The 14,304-nt window shown below is 45.0% G+C and overlaps 1 protein-coding gene across 1 annotated transcript in view; it reads right to left on the bottom strand.

The window, feature by feature from the left end:
• The window catches only part of ATXN7 (ataxin 7), a 102,246-nt gene that overhangs the window by 82,225 nt on the left and 5,717 nt on the right, over positions 1–14,304 (bottom strand). The window contains exon 2 of the mRNA XM_044301099.1: positions 10,142–10,244. The gene's annotated coding sequence lies outside the window, so the exon portion shown is untranslated. The remainder of the gene's footprint in view (positions 1–10,141; positions 10,245–14,304) is intronic.

Below are 14,304 nucleotides of genomic sequence, written 5' to 3'. Positions count from 1 at the left end.
AGCACTCGCTCTCCCCTAATATCTGAACCACTCCAGCTTGGACAGCCAGTCAATAGGATCCCAGGACTAAATAAGGCCACTTTCACACTTGCGGCAGAGGATTCCGGCAGGCAGATCGTCAATCCTGACGCAAACAGATGGCATTTGTCAGACGGATCCGGATGCGGATCCGTCTGACAAATGCATTGAAATACTGCATCTGTCTCTCCAGTGTCATCCGCAAAAGCGGATCGGGTAATTATTATAATGTTTTTGCATTTTTAAAGATCTGCGCATGCGCAGACTGTAAAACCGGATCCGGCACTAGTACATTTCAATGTAAATTAATGCCTGCATTCCGGCAAGTGTTCAGGATTTTGGGCCGGAGAGAAAACTGCAGCATGCTGCTGTATTTTCTCCAGCCAAAAAACGTAAGAGGGACTGAACTGATGCATCCTGAATGGATTTCTCTCCATTCAGAATGCATTAGGATAAAACTGATCAGTTTTTTTTTTCCGGTATTGAGCCCCTAGGACGGAACTCAATACCGGAAAAGAAAAACGCTAGTGTGAAAGTACCCTAAGGAAATCACTTATGTACAATTCCCTTATAGACAAGCCATGGTTTAAGATCACCCATCGGTGGATAAAGTAGAGTGCTTGGCTGCTGCTAGAGATGACTGGAGAAAGTCGCACACGTACCCAGCAATGCCTCCATTCCCCACCTGGGACAGGGCCCAGGTACCCTCATTCTAGAGATAGGACCCACATCTTTCCAGGCTATGTAAAGGGCTGTTTGATCAAAAAGGAGAGCGCTGTGTTATGGGTACGTTCGCCTGATCCGTCCCAAATGCTGGCTGTCTAAAAACTGTTGCATGCATTTATGAAGGAAAGCGTCCGGATCACCGTTAGACCCCATTATAGTCAATGCAGTTTTGCCAGATCCGGCGATGGACTGTAGAATCTGTCAATGCCAGATCCGGCAAAATGCTGCAGGCTGCTCTCCGCTGCCGCACATGTGAACGTTCCCTTAGAGGACATGAAAAATTGTCATTCTCCACGGCCGAGTCCATATTCAAAACCCCCATCAACAGTTGCCCATTGACTTCAGTGTAAAACACTCGACCATGTTCACTCTTTGTATAAATGGTAGATTATTTTCAGTAGCCGATTTGGAAACCGCTCGAGAAGGGACAGGTTACCGCTGAAGCAGATTTGATTGTGGAATCCATAGAAGTCAATGGGGAAGCAGAAAAACCTCACTCGAAAATGCTTGTAAAACCTCTAAAACACCACCAAATTACAAAAAGTGACTCATGATTCTGGTCCTGTGTATTCTGCTGCCGATTCTGCCCATGTAAACATCCTAACAATATGCCATAAATATCCCAGATGGGAAAGCAATTCTCTGAAAACGTCCTCCATGGGCAGAGTTACTCTTTGGCTAGTTTCACACTTGCATTCGGGGTTCCGCTTGTGAGTTCCATTTGAAGGCTCTCACAAGCGGCCCCGAACGGATCCGTACGGCCCCAATGCATTCTGAGTGGATGCGGATCCACTCAGAATGCATCAGTCTGGCACTGTTTGGACTCCGTTCCGCTCAGCAGGCGGACACCCGAACGCTGCTTGCAGCGTGCAGGTGTCCGCCTGGCCGTGCGGAGTCAAACGGATCTGTCCAGACTTACAATGTAAGTCAATGGGGACGGATCAGTTTGAAGGTGACACAGTATGGTGCAATTTCAAACGGATCTGTCCCCCATTGACTTTCAATGCAAAGTCTGGACGGATCCGTCTGAATAACTTTTACACTTAGATTTTTTTTTTTTTTTATATAATGCAGACGGATCCGTTATGAACGGATACCGTCGTTTGCATTATAGGAGCGGATCCGTCTGTGCAGACACCAGACGGATCCGCTCCGAACGCAAGTGTGAAAGTAGCCTAAAGTGAAAGTCTAGGAAGCTGTAATGATTTATTAGGGGGCCTTCCAACCCCCCCCCCCCTCCCCCTACATGGCAATTTTTTTCACTTCTATTAATTATTAAGCAGCAGTCTAAAAATGTTTAGGTCGGAGGCAGCAGATAATATGGAATATGGCAGCCGGGATACTGAACTGCAATGTGAACTTTTCGGTGCCTTTTTTATGGGGCGGCAGCTTCCTGTAAGGGTCCATTCACACGTCCGTGTGTCTTTTGCAGATCTAATCTTGTCCGCAATTCCGGGTCCGGGCCGCACATCGTGTGGCCCCATATAAACAAATGGGTCCGCGATTCCGTTCCGCAAAATGCGTATATGGAACCATTTATTTCCGTTTTTCTGTTCAAAGATAGAACACGTCCTATTATTGTCCACATAACGGACAAGGATAGTACTGTTCTATTAGGGGCCAGCTGTTCCGTTCCGCAAAAAACGGAATGCACACGGACGTCATCTGTGTTTTTGGGCGGACCGCAAAATACTGAAAAAGCCATACGGTCATGTGCAAGAGGCCTAAGGGTACTTTCAAACTAGCGTTTTTCTTTTCTGGTGTCGAGTTCCGTCCTAGGGGCTCAATGCCGGAAAAGAACTGATCAGTTTTATCCTAATGCATTCTGAATGGAGAGCAATCCGTTCAGGATGCATCAGGATGTCTTCAGTTCAGTCACTGAACGGCGTTTTGGACGGAGGAAATAACACTGCATGCTGCGGTATTATCTCCGTCCAAAATTCCGGATCCAACATTAATTTACATTGAAATGTATTAGTGCCGGATCCAGCATTAAAAAAATACTGCAATGCCGGATCCATTCCTTGAAATCCCGCTCGCTATTAACTAGTGACGGAGTTGCTGCAGCTCCCTTCTCATCACAGGGGCGTCTATTAGGGAGCAGGGTCTCCAGAAACGACAATGTTGCACATGATAGGAAATATTTAAACTGAATGAATCTATTATTTTTTTTAATGCAAAGTCTTGGTTGCCTGGCAACATCATCTCGCAACAATGGTTTACGCTACCCTAATTCTAAGAAGAAGAAGAAAGAAAAAAAAACACACGACTTTTGTACAGCGTGGCGATATGACAGGCCTGTGACGTGCACCTAATAATACACGGTAAGGACCTGGAAAAGCACAGAGCACAACACATTCACACAGAACATAAACTGAATGGTGGGGAAAAAAAAGAAAAAATATAAATAAAAACCAGGAACATATCACTCATCTTATGTGTATGGGCAGCTTAATTCCGGTAAAAAGAAGTCATTCTCTATCCACCGGATAGGGGATGACCACCCCCTCTACATTAAACGTGAGAATGGGGGCCCCGCACCTGCAAAATGATTGAAGCGCACCCCCGCTCCATTCATCTCTATCGGACTGCCAGAAATAGCCAAGCGCTGCATAGAGAATGAATGGAGCAGCAGGGTGCATCCTGGACCAGCCGCTACAATCCTTTTGGGTTATGGTGCACCCCATTCTCAACAGTCAACCCACCCCCACCAATCTGATTGGTGTCCCTTCTCCTATGTATAGGGGAGAACGTCTTCTTACTGGACTATGCCTTTAAGAAACACCCTGTGTGACTCTGGTATTAGGGGAGGTGTGCTTCCTTAGGGTACTTTCACACTTGCATTGTAAGGATCTGGCAACTGCCTGCCGGATCCGGAGATCCGTATGCAAACGGATATCATTTGTAGATGGATGCGGATCCGTCTGACAAATGCATTGAAATACCGGATCCATCTCTCCAGTGTCATCCGGGAAAACGCTTCCGGTATTTATTATTTTCACATTTTTAAAGGTCTGCGCATGCGTGGACCTGAAGACCGGATACGTCAATGCGGCAATTTTAATGCTGGATCCAGGACAAATACATTTCAATGGAAATTTATGGATCCGGCATTCCGGCAAGTGTTCCGGAATTTTGGACGGAGAAAATACCTCAGCATGCAGCGATATTTTCTCCGGCCAAATACCGTAAGAGTGACTGAACTGAGGACATCCTGAACGGATTGCTCACCTTTCAGAATGCATGGGGATAAAACTGATCAGTTCTTTTCCTGTATTGAGCCCCTAGGACGGAACTTAATACCGGAGAAGAATAATGCTAGTGTGAAAGTACCCTTACTATGAAAAAAACGGATCACATTCTGCGTTATTGTTTCTGTATTGTGCTCTGAGTTTTCAATCTGTATTTTTAATCTTTTTTTTTTCTTTGTGGGGTAAAATTGAAAAAAAATAAAAAACAACAACAAAACAAAAAACAATTCCGCCAAGGTTTCTGGGGCTTTGACATCATGACGCGCGCTAAAAATTACACGAAGTCCTTATTCTCAAAAAGATTGTAGCGATACCAAACTTGTATAGTTTTTATTTTGTTTAATTACTTTTAAAAAAATTAAAAATCTTGCATCGCCATGTTCTGCCAGCCGTAACTTTTTTAGATGTCAGTCTATAGAGCTGTATGCGGGCTTGTTTTTTTTGCGTAATGAACTGTAGTTTCTATTGATTTGTTTTTTTTGTAATGCTGCAGAAAATAATAAAAAAATAATAATAAATAAACACACACACACACACACACCATGCATCTATAAGGCCTCTTTCACACTTGCGTTGTCCGGATCCGTCGTGTACTCCATTTGCCGGAATTACACGCCGGATCCGGAAAAACGCAAGTGAACTGAAAGCATTTGAAGACTGATCCGTCTTCAAAATGCGTTCAGTGTTACTATGGCAGTCAGGACGCTATTAAAGTGGGATCTGCGGATGACACTGCTGTGGGGGCGGGATCTGCGGATGACACTGCTGTGGGGGCGGGATCTGCGGATGACACTGCTGTGGGGGCGGGATCTGCGGATGACACTGCTGTGGGGGCGGGATCTGCGGATGACACTGCTGTGGGGGCGGGATCTGCGGATGACACTGCTGTGGGGGCGGGATCTGCGGATGACACTGTTATGGGGGGGGGATTCTGTGGATGACACATATATAGCATCTTATGCTGGTCCCCTCTGTGTCTTCTCATGTCCCTGTGTGCATAGGGACCCCATTACACCGGGCCCGGCTCACAGCAGTCTTCATATGTAAAGTCTATTCATGTGATCTTCAAGCAGTTGCTCTGGTTTGTTAAACTACCGTAATAGTCTGTAGTAGTACTCGCTATCAAAGCAGCCGGCAGTGTAACGTCACTCACTCGGTCGCGCTCCTGCTCCGCCAGCTTTATTAATGAAGTGGGAGCAGCGTGTCTGAGTGAGTGACGTTACACTGGCGGCCTGCCCGCTGCTTTCATAGTGAGTACTACTACAGACGATTATGGAAGTTTAACAAACCAGAGCAACTGCTTGAAGATCACATGAATAGACTTTACATATGAAGACTGCTGTGAGCGGGGCCCGGTGTAATGGAGTACAGTGACTGCATCGGGCCCCGCCGGGTGTGCAACAGCAGTTGCCGGCCTCCAGCCCCTCCTCCTACCCCGCGTGATAGAGGTTAACTGTAACTGATACATCGCAGGCCTCGCTGTGCAGCATAGCAGCCAGCGATGTATCAGCAATGTAAAAATTGCACCATTCGCTTTATAAGACGCACCAAAAGAAAAAAGTGCATCTTATAAAGTGAAAAATACGGTATATCATTTCTATGGATCCGCAGGTGTGAATCAGCCCCAAATCTGTATTCTTCCCTGTATGGAGAAGAGATGCAGGTCACGCCGCTCTGCTGAATAACTACATGAACATCACAAAGGTGTTTTGTGTCTCCCTGAAAAGCTGCGGAGTTCATCATGAACACAATGACTGTGCTGCGTGCGCACTACAGGGCGGATCTATGTCATAACACAGACACAAAACCACACTGACAGACAAAGTGTGACACAACGGTGTGGCACACCCGACCTGCTGCTGGATGCCAGCGACTGCACAGGTGATTCTACGTATATTATCAGCATGGTAGAGGAAGAAGGTCAGTCCATTCCTTTCCATTCTTTCCACTGCCAACCTTCGTTTTTTTGGCTTCTAAAAAAATAAATGCCATGAAATTCATATTTTTTTTTGGGTGCTGTTTTTTATTCACACAATGTTTTAGGTGTGTTTTTTCAGTCTTTTTTCCTGTAGAGAAGTCTGAAAAAAAGGCAACGGCCCCAAAAACCACCACTGCAGATGAATTGTTTGTAGGGCATTTTATATAAATTAATTGTTTTTTTACACTACTCACAAAAAAGTTAGGCACATTTGGCTTTCAGGTAAAATTTATGGAAAAAGTAAAAAGTTCACGCTACAGTGATATTATATAATGAAAGTCGGCATTTAAGTAAAAGCAGCAATGGTGATTGCCTCATCTTAAACAATTTATTGAAACAAAAGCCAACACCAGTGGTGGGTATACCGCCACAAAAATGTCAGTGTCTCAATAACTGTGGCTTTGAGCATCAATTACAGCTTGATAACAACGTCTCAGGCTGTTCACAAGTCGATTTATTGTCTGCTGAGGCATGGCATCCCTCAAGTCATTGAGGTTCTGGGGTACAGAGTTACGAGCCTCTGCACAGCGACTAAGCTGATCCCATAGGTTTTCAATGGGATTCAGGTCTGGAGAAAGTGCAGCCACTCCATTTGAGGTCCCCCAGTCTCCAGTAGCTGTTTCCTAATGATGCCACCTCGATGAGCTGGTGCATTGTCATCCATGAAGATGAAATTAGGCCTGTGTTGTTCATGCAGAGGAACAATGACTGGATTATTGATGTTCTTCAAGTATTATGGGCTTGTCACTGAACCATTCACAAAGTGTAGGGCAGGCTCGTCTGATGACAACAGTGGCTGATGCAGAGCCCTCCCCTTACGTCTCAAACATCGTTGGCGATCATCATTTCTGCTCAGCGTGAATCAACTTTCCTCAGTGAACAGCACTGAGGCCCACCGGTCCCTCGTCCAGTGTAGATGCTTCCTGGCCCATGTAAGACGATGACGCCTGTGCCTGGTGGTGTGGTCAGGTACCCTTGCAGGTCGTCTAGCATGCAGACCATGCTGATGTAAACGGTTTCGAATCGTCTGACGTGACACTTGGGTGCCTATCACCTGCCTTAAATGTGCCTGGAGTTGTGTGGCGTTCATCATCCGGCTCCGCAGGGCGTTGTTCACAATGAAGCGGTCATCAGTGTGGGATGTGGCCAAAGGATGTCCACTTCTCTGCCTTTCTGTGACTCTTCCAGTCTCTCTCTGTATCTCTGATACAACCTACTGGTGACACTCTAATAAGCTCAGTGGCCACTTCCGTCTGAGAACATCCTGCTTGAAGCCTTGCGATGGCGAGGTACTGTTGATCAATTGTTAGGTGTCGTCTTGGCCTCATGATGTCAAAATGTGAACAGCATGATGAGGAGGACTGTTTAAATACCAAATTCTAATTGAACCAGGAAATTTATTGGGCGATTAATGGATCAAACTCCTGTTGTGAATTTTTCTGTTAAGCTCCTTGTTAGAGAACAGCAAGTTGTACAAAAAGTTCTGAAACACTGAACAGTTGGACATGTGCATTCAAAAGTTTAGAGAAGGTCAAATTAAGTTCACCTGTAAAGGTTAGAGTGCATTTTAGGTTCATCCTGAAATTTCACCCACAAGCCAAATATGCTTTTGGCCACGCATTTTTCGCTAAAAAAAATGCAGCTGTTTTGAAAAAAAAAATAAAAATCCTAAAAAGTTTCTCCCGAAAACAACCCTATCTATATTACATGGTCAGTCATTCCTTTCAAGTCTCCCCTGTAGCGGAGTCCTACAGAAGAAAAGTACAGTATGGCCGGACACTGATATAAGCTGATATCATCTGGCCAACTTGTCTTTGTAGTTATGGGGGGACGAGTGGAGGGTCAGAGTGAAGTGCACAGTTTCATATTTAACATGGACTATACGTCCCAGTAAGTGCTGAGCTACCCAGTGACTCAGAACACGGAGAAGGCACTGCTCAGCCAATGTCTGCCCCGTTCTACCTCTGCTGGCATCAGCGTGTTTCTGCTAACTGGTACACTATTGGCATATACCACAGTGCTTGATGTCAGGACCTATGTGGACGCCCCCAATTTCTACTATCAACCCCCTATCAAAAAGAACAGCAGAAAAAGAAGTCATACTGGTGCTGCCCACATACGTTACAATTCCCATTATATTTTGTGCAGACGCACCGCGTGCTGTACGACAGAGGTATTCTCCGCTACGGGCAAAATCCATGGCAGAAAAAAGTCCGTGGCTGAAAACAGGTCATTATTGGTGGCAGAATTCTAATTTGGTGAGTTTTTGGAAGAGTTTTTTTCCAGCGTTTTTCTTATCCAGCCCTTGGGTGGGATTGTCTAGAAGTGTTTTTTGTGATGGAAACTCTGCTAAAAACACTTCTTAGGCTACTTGAGTTGTTGTTTTCCAGTATTGAGATCCAGGAGAGAATCTCAATACCGGAAAAAAAATAACGTTCCCATTTAGTCCTCATGCATTCTGAACGGAAAGAGATCTGTGCACGATCCGTCAGTATTACGTTTTGTGACTGGACACAAAACCGCTGCAAACTGCGGTTTGGTGTCCGGTCATAAAAACGGATTCGGCCCTAAAACAATGTAGGGCCTCATGCACACAAACTTATTTTCTTTCCGTGTCCGTTCTGTTTTTTTTTTTTTGCGAACCGTATGCAGGACCATTCATTTCAATGGGTCTGCAAAAAAAAAATAGAAGATACATTTCCGTATGTCCGTATTTCCGTTCCGCCAAAAAAAAAAAACATGTCCTATTATTGTCCGCTTTACGGACAAGAATAGTACTGTTCTATTAAGAGCCAGCTGTTCCGTTCCGCAAAATACGGAACGCACACGGACATCATCCGTATTTTTTGTGGATCTTTTTTTGCGGACCCTCAATGGTGAGGGATCTGTTTTTTTAGGAGCCTGAAAAAACTGATCCATCACCTATTGACTTTGAATGTATTTAGTGACGGATCAGTTTTTTTCCATTTCGATTTTACACAACCGCAACCTTCGATTTTACACTTCCCCATTGACTTTAATACAAAATCCAGTAACTATCGACTTCTAAGAAGTATCGTGCCACTTCAGAAGCGGATCCAATATAGCGGCAGGAAAAAAACACCAACATGTCCACATGGTGGCGTTTTTTTTTCCCATTGAAATCAATAGAAAGCTACTGTTGATGTTTTGATGGTGGACTTCTCGGTGGAAAACGGCCATTGCCTGCAACAGAATCCATGACTGATTTGTGTGAACATACCCTTCAGTGATCGGAGGCCCAACATATCCAGAATACGGAGCTGAATGTGCCATTGAGGTCTGTGGACATGGCATTATGGGTAAGTTTTGCAGAAATTCGGCACTGAACACAACAGAGGACCAATAGTAGAAAGAGAGGAATACCGTCCCTCCCCAATGCCTGCAGCAACACTGAGCACACAGATTACCCTAGGGCAGTGAAGGCTAACCTCCGGCACTCCAGCTGTGGTGAAACTACGACTCCCAGCATGCTCCAGTCAGAGAACAGCCACGCAAGTGTACATCTTGGGAGTCGTAGTTTTACCACAGCTGGAGTGCCGAAGGTTAGCCATCACAGCCCTAGGTGAACTGGAGTCAACAGTTTCCTGCCAATGGATCCCGAAAATGCTTTCGACAAGATGGTGGACTCGGTATAAGAGTCCATTCACACGTCCGTAGGTGTTTTGTAGTCCGCTAATTGCGGATCCGCAAAACACGGACACCGGCAATGTGCGTTCAGCATTTCGCGGACTGCCCATCGCCGGCACTATAATAGAAAATGCCTTTTCTTGTCCGCAGTTGCGGACAAGAATAGGACTTGTTCTATTTTTTTCGGGAACGGAATTGTGGACCCGGAAATGCAGAAGCGGACAGCACATAGTGTGCTGTCTGCATCCGTTCTGGCCCCATTGAAAATGAATGGGTCCGCACCCGTTCTGCAAAATTGCGGAACGGATCCGGACCCAAGTTGCGGACGTGTGAATGGACCCTTAAACTGAGCATCACAAAGGGAGGGATGGTTCTGCTGGCACAGGAGACGTGTAGAGACTGCTGACTAACTGGGCAAGAACATGGGATATCAGATGAGCAATAAGAGAGGGACGAGGACCTAGGTTTCTGCATTTTCACTAAATGGCCAGACTTGTCTGAAAATTTTGCTTCCACTTACCTTTTAAGGATGCATTCCTATGGCAAGTTGGTGTGGTCAGTGATCGGTTAAAAATGTCTGATAATTCTTCTAATTCTCCAGTTCTTGGATCTGTAGTCTGACCCTGTCGAAAGAAACAGAAAGACGAGTCTAATACTAATAATACACACAGAAAAACAGCTCAATATTTTTAATAAATGCAAATTGAAAAAAGGATTTTTAGCCAAAAAGGAGTAGCACATGCAATCATTAAAAAAAATTCCTCCGAAGGTGTACATAGCCTTTAACAACCTGTATGAGAATATTCTATATTTATTTTTTTTGGACATCATTTTTTTTAGGTCACTCCATGTATTCTACTTCTTGTCCTGGCTTAACTTCCTCCATTCTTTGGACTTTTACTGCGGCCAGAGAGGGAAGGGGATGAGTGACTCGATTAAAGCAGGCATGCTCAACCTGCGGCCCTCCAGCTGTTGTAAAACTACAACTCCCACAATGCCCTGCTGTAGGCTGATAGCTGTTCAAGTATGCTGGGAGTTGTAGTTTTGCAACAGCTGGAGGGCCGCAGGTTGAGCATGCCTGGATTAAAGCATCACACTGATTAGAGCAATGCTCTTCTGTGGGCATCTTTATCTAGGGCTATCACAAGAACAACAGAGTTGTCATGCTGTTATCCCAATTCTACACTACTATTATACTAATAGATAACATCTTCCCCTCACAGCAGCAGTAAACTGACAATGGTTTATCTATAGTGGAGGTTTTATAATTGGCGCTGATGGCTACAGAAGAACAACAGTTTGTATTTAATTTTCAATGGCATAGTGCTGCCTAAATGGAAAAAAAATACAACAAAAAGTTCTAAAAATAAAAATAAAATGTTTTCTATGAATACTGAGTTAACAAAAATAACCATTTCTGACTTAAAGTGTCCCTTTAAGAGAATAACATATTCAAAGTATGTACTGGTCCACCAGAGGATTGTCAGTGGGACTCCCAGAATCTGTTTTACATTTCTATCGGAGTAACAAGATCAGCTTAGTAAGTGTGCCTGCTGGGAGTTGTAGTTTTACAGCAGTTGGAGTGCTGAAGGTTGCTGACCCCTGTACTAGGGTCTATTACTTATGGGATGATTCACAAATACCCCATTAGATCTTACTGATGATACGTCCTGTGTGTGTTTCTCCTGAGGATCCAAGAAAATCCAGTCCAACACAGAACACCTTCTCCTTGATTCTCAAGCTAATTTTAGAAGAGGTCATAGGCACTGCTCCGGACTGTTACTATGTTGCAGTACAGAATGGATATTGTATACGAGACAAGGACACATGATTGTCTACATTGTATAATTTTATTAAAGAGAAGTTATAGGAGATGGTGGGGAAGGCAGAAACAATGGAGGACATCTGCACCTTTAGGGCTCTTTCACACCTGCGTTGTTCTTTTCCGGCACAGAGTTCCGTCGTCGGGGCTCTATGCCGGAAGAATCCTGAACAGTTTTATCCTAATGCATTCTGAATGGAGTGAAATCCGTTCAGGATGCATCAGGATGTCTTCAGTTCCGTAACGGAACGTTTTTTAGCCGGAGAGAATACTGCAGCATGCTGCGCTTTTTGCTCCGGCCAAAAATCCTGAAGACTTGCCGCAAGGCCGGATCCGGAATGAATGCCCATTGAAAGGCATTGATCCGGACCCGGCCTTAAGCTAAACGTCGTTTCGGCGCATTACCGGATCCGACGTTTAGCTTTTTCTGAATGGTTACCATGGCTGCCGGGACGCTAAAGTCCTGGCAGCCATGGTGAAGTGTAGCGGAGAGCGGGGGAGCAGTATACTTACCGTCCGTGCGGCTCCCGGGGCGCTCCAGAGTGACGTCAGGGCGCCCCAAGCGCATGGATCACGTGATCGCATGGCACGTCATCCATGCGCATGGGGTGCTCTGACGTCATTCTGGAGCGCCCCGGGAGCCGCACGGTCTGTAAGTATACCGCTCCCCACTACTACTATGGCAACCAGGACTTTAATAGCGTCCTGGCTGCCATAGTAACACTGAACGCATTTTGAAGACGGATCCGTCTTTAAATGCTTTCAGTACACTTGCGTTTTTCCGGATCAGGCGTGTAATTCCGGCAAGTGGAGTACACGCCGGATCAGGACAACACAAGTGTGAAAGAGGCCTTAGAAGCGTAGCTATGGTAGAAGCAGGGGACGTGGCTGCTACGGGGCCCACCCAAGAGGAGGATTAAAATGTATCATACAATAATATCATATACAGTGACACGATATACTGTATATATACACACGTGTAGGAAATGAACAGAGCGGCTGCCGGGCCTGGTCTGAGAGAGCGATCTCAACTAGCCGCAGGATTCGGGGTTGCACGGGAGGAGGGGGGGTTGTGAAGAGGTTGATGGAGGGGGTGGCGCACATTCAAAGATTTGCTGTGGGGCCCAGTCATTTCTAGTTCTGCCACTGTACGCACTTGTATGTTTGGGAATCACATATATCGGCTGATCATTGAGGCCCCAACTTCAGAAAACCCCAGGTTATCAGCTCCTATCACCAGGGGGCGCTGCAGCCAGCCATGCAATGTACTATTCATATCAACGGCCAACCATGTATTCCATGGACGGGGCTGGGTCTGGCTAATAGCAGGGACCCCCTATGTGACATCCATGTGTTCATGAGAAAACCCTGATAACACGGAGAATACAAGCCTGTCAGGGAATTGCTATTTATGCCATTCCCTCATATACCAGCATACACTGAGAGCATTGAGTCTTTGATATTTATTTTCTGTTGTAACACATATGAACCACGAAATATGGTTTAGGCCTAATTCACATTGGCATTAAGGATGCAATATTTTTACTTAATTCCGTTATAAGCCCATACTGATTAAGGGCTCGTTCACACGAACGTGTGCTGCCCGTTGCCTTATTGCGTACCGCATTTGCGGATCCGCAATACACGGGCACCGTTCCGTGTGCATTCCGCATCACGGATGCGGACTCATTCACTTCAATGGGTCAGCAAATCCGGAGATGCGGAACGGAAGCACGGAACGAGTGTTTCCCGGGGTTCCGTTCCATCCCTCCGCACCGCAAAAAGATAGAACATGCTTAAAGTGAATGGGTCCACGATCCCCATGCAGCTGCCCCACGGACGGTGCCCGTGCATTGCGGACCGCAATTTGCGGTCCACAGCACGGGCTTCACACATTCGTGTGAACGAGCCCTAATAGTGATTGTGCTTGGTCACTAACGACAGAGATAAAAAAATTATGAAAAATCCAATGAAAACTGATTTTTTTTTCCGGATTGAGGGATATTCTGGATAAAAAGATAGGTCTCTCTGTATATATGACACTACCCTTACATAGGGTAGCGCATTCTCTGTATGTAGTTAACAGTAACATATTAACGGAACGCACATGGTAACAGATTATCAAAGACTCTGGATCATGAGACAGTAATAGAAAAGTGCTCCAAACATTAGAACAAAAACCTAAGTATAAAAGGTTCTCTCTGCTCGGATGTGCAGTTCGCTTCAGGATTCAGCGCGGTTTTTTGGATGCTATTCTTTCAGGCATGGTTTTTGTTTCTCACTCTGACTATTTTCAATGGAAACCCTGAATGTGGAATCTGCGTCAAGTATAGACAAGTTACTTTTTTTGCCGTGGTGCGGTTTTTAAAACCGTAAACACACAAAAAAAAAAAAATGTGGAGAATGGCATGCTTTTTTTGTCAAGGAATCCTTGCCGAAATCCAAAATAATCTTGTGTGAACATACCTTTACAATTCTGTGCTAGAGAAAATATGGAGAATGATCACACAATCTGAATTATCAGATAATAGATTCCACTGCACTGAACCCCAGGGATCAACGGCCTAAGGGAGTACACCATGAGAACATCTCATCAGGGCCACTACCACTCCCATCCTCTGCACTGGCTCCTCAGGTATTTGCTGCATATCTATCTACAGTATATCTATGTACTATATATATATATATATATATATATATATATATATATGTCCATCTATCTCTATGTAACTTTCGATATCTATCTATCCATCTATCCTATATCTAGAGTGCCTTGCAAAAGTGTTCACCCCCCTTGACTTTTTTCGTGTTTTGTTACATTACAGCCTTGAGTTCAATGTTTGGTTAATTTGAATTTTAAG

Source organism: Bufo gargarizans, chromosome 7, assembly GCF_014858855.1.
Source record: "Bufo gargarizans isolate SCDJY-AF-19 chromosome 7, ASM1485885v1, whole genome shotgun sequence".
NCBI lineage: Eukaryota > Metazoa > Chordata > Amphibia > Anura > Bufonidae > Bufo > Bufo gargarizans.
The sequence above is the reverse complement of the archived record's forward strand: the minus strand, read 5'-3'. Positions and strand labels throughout refer to the sequence as shown.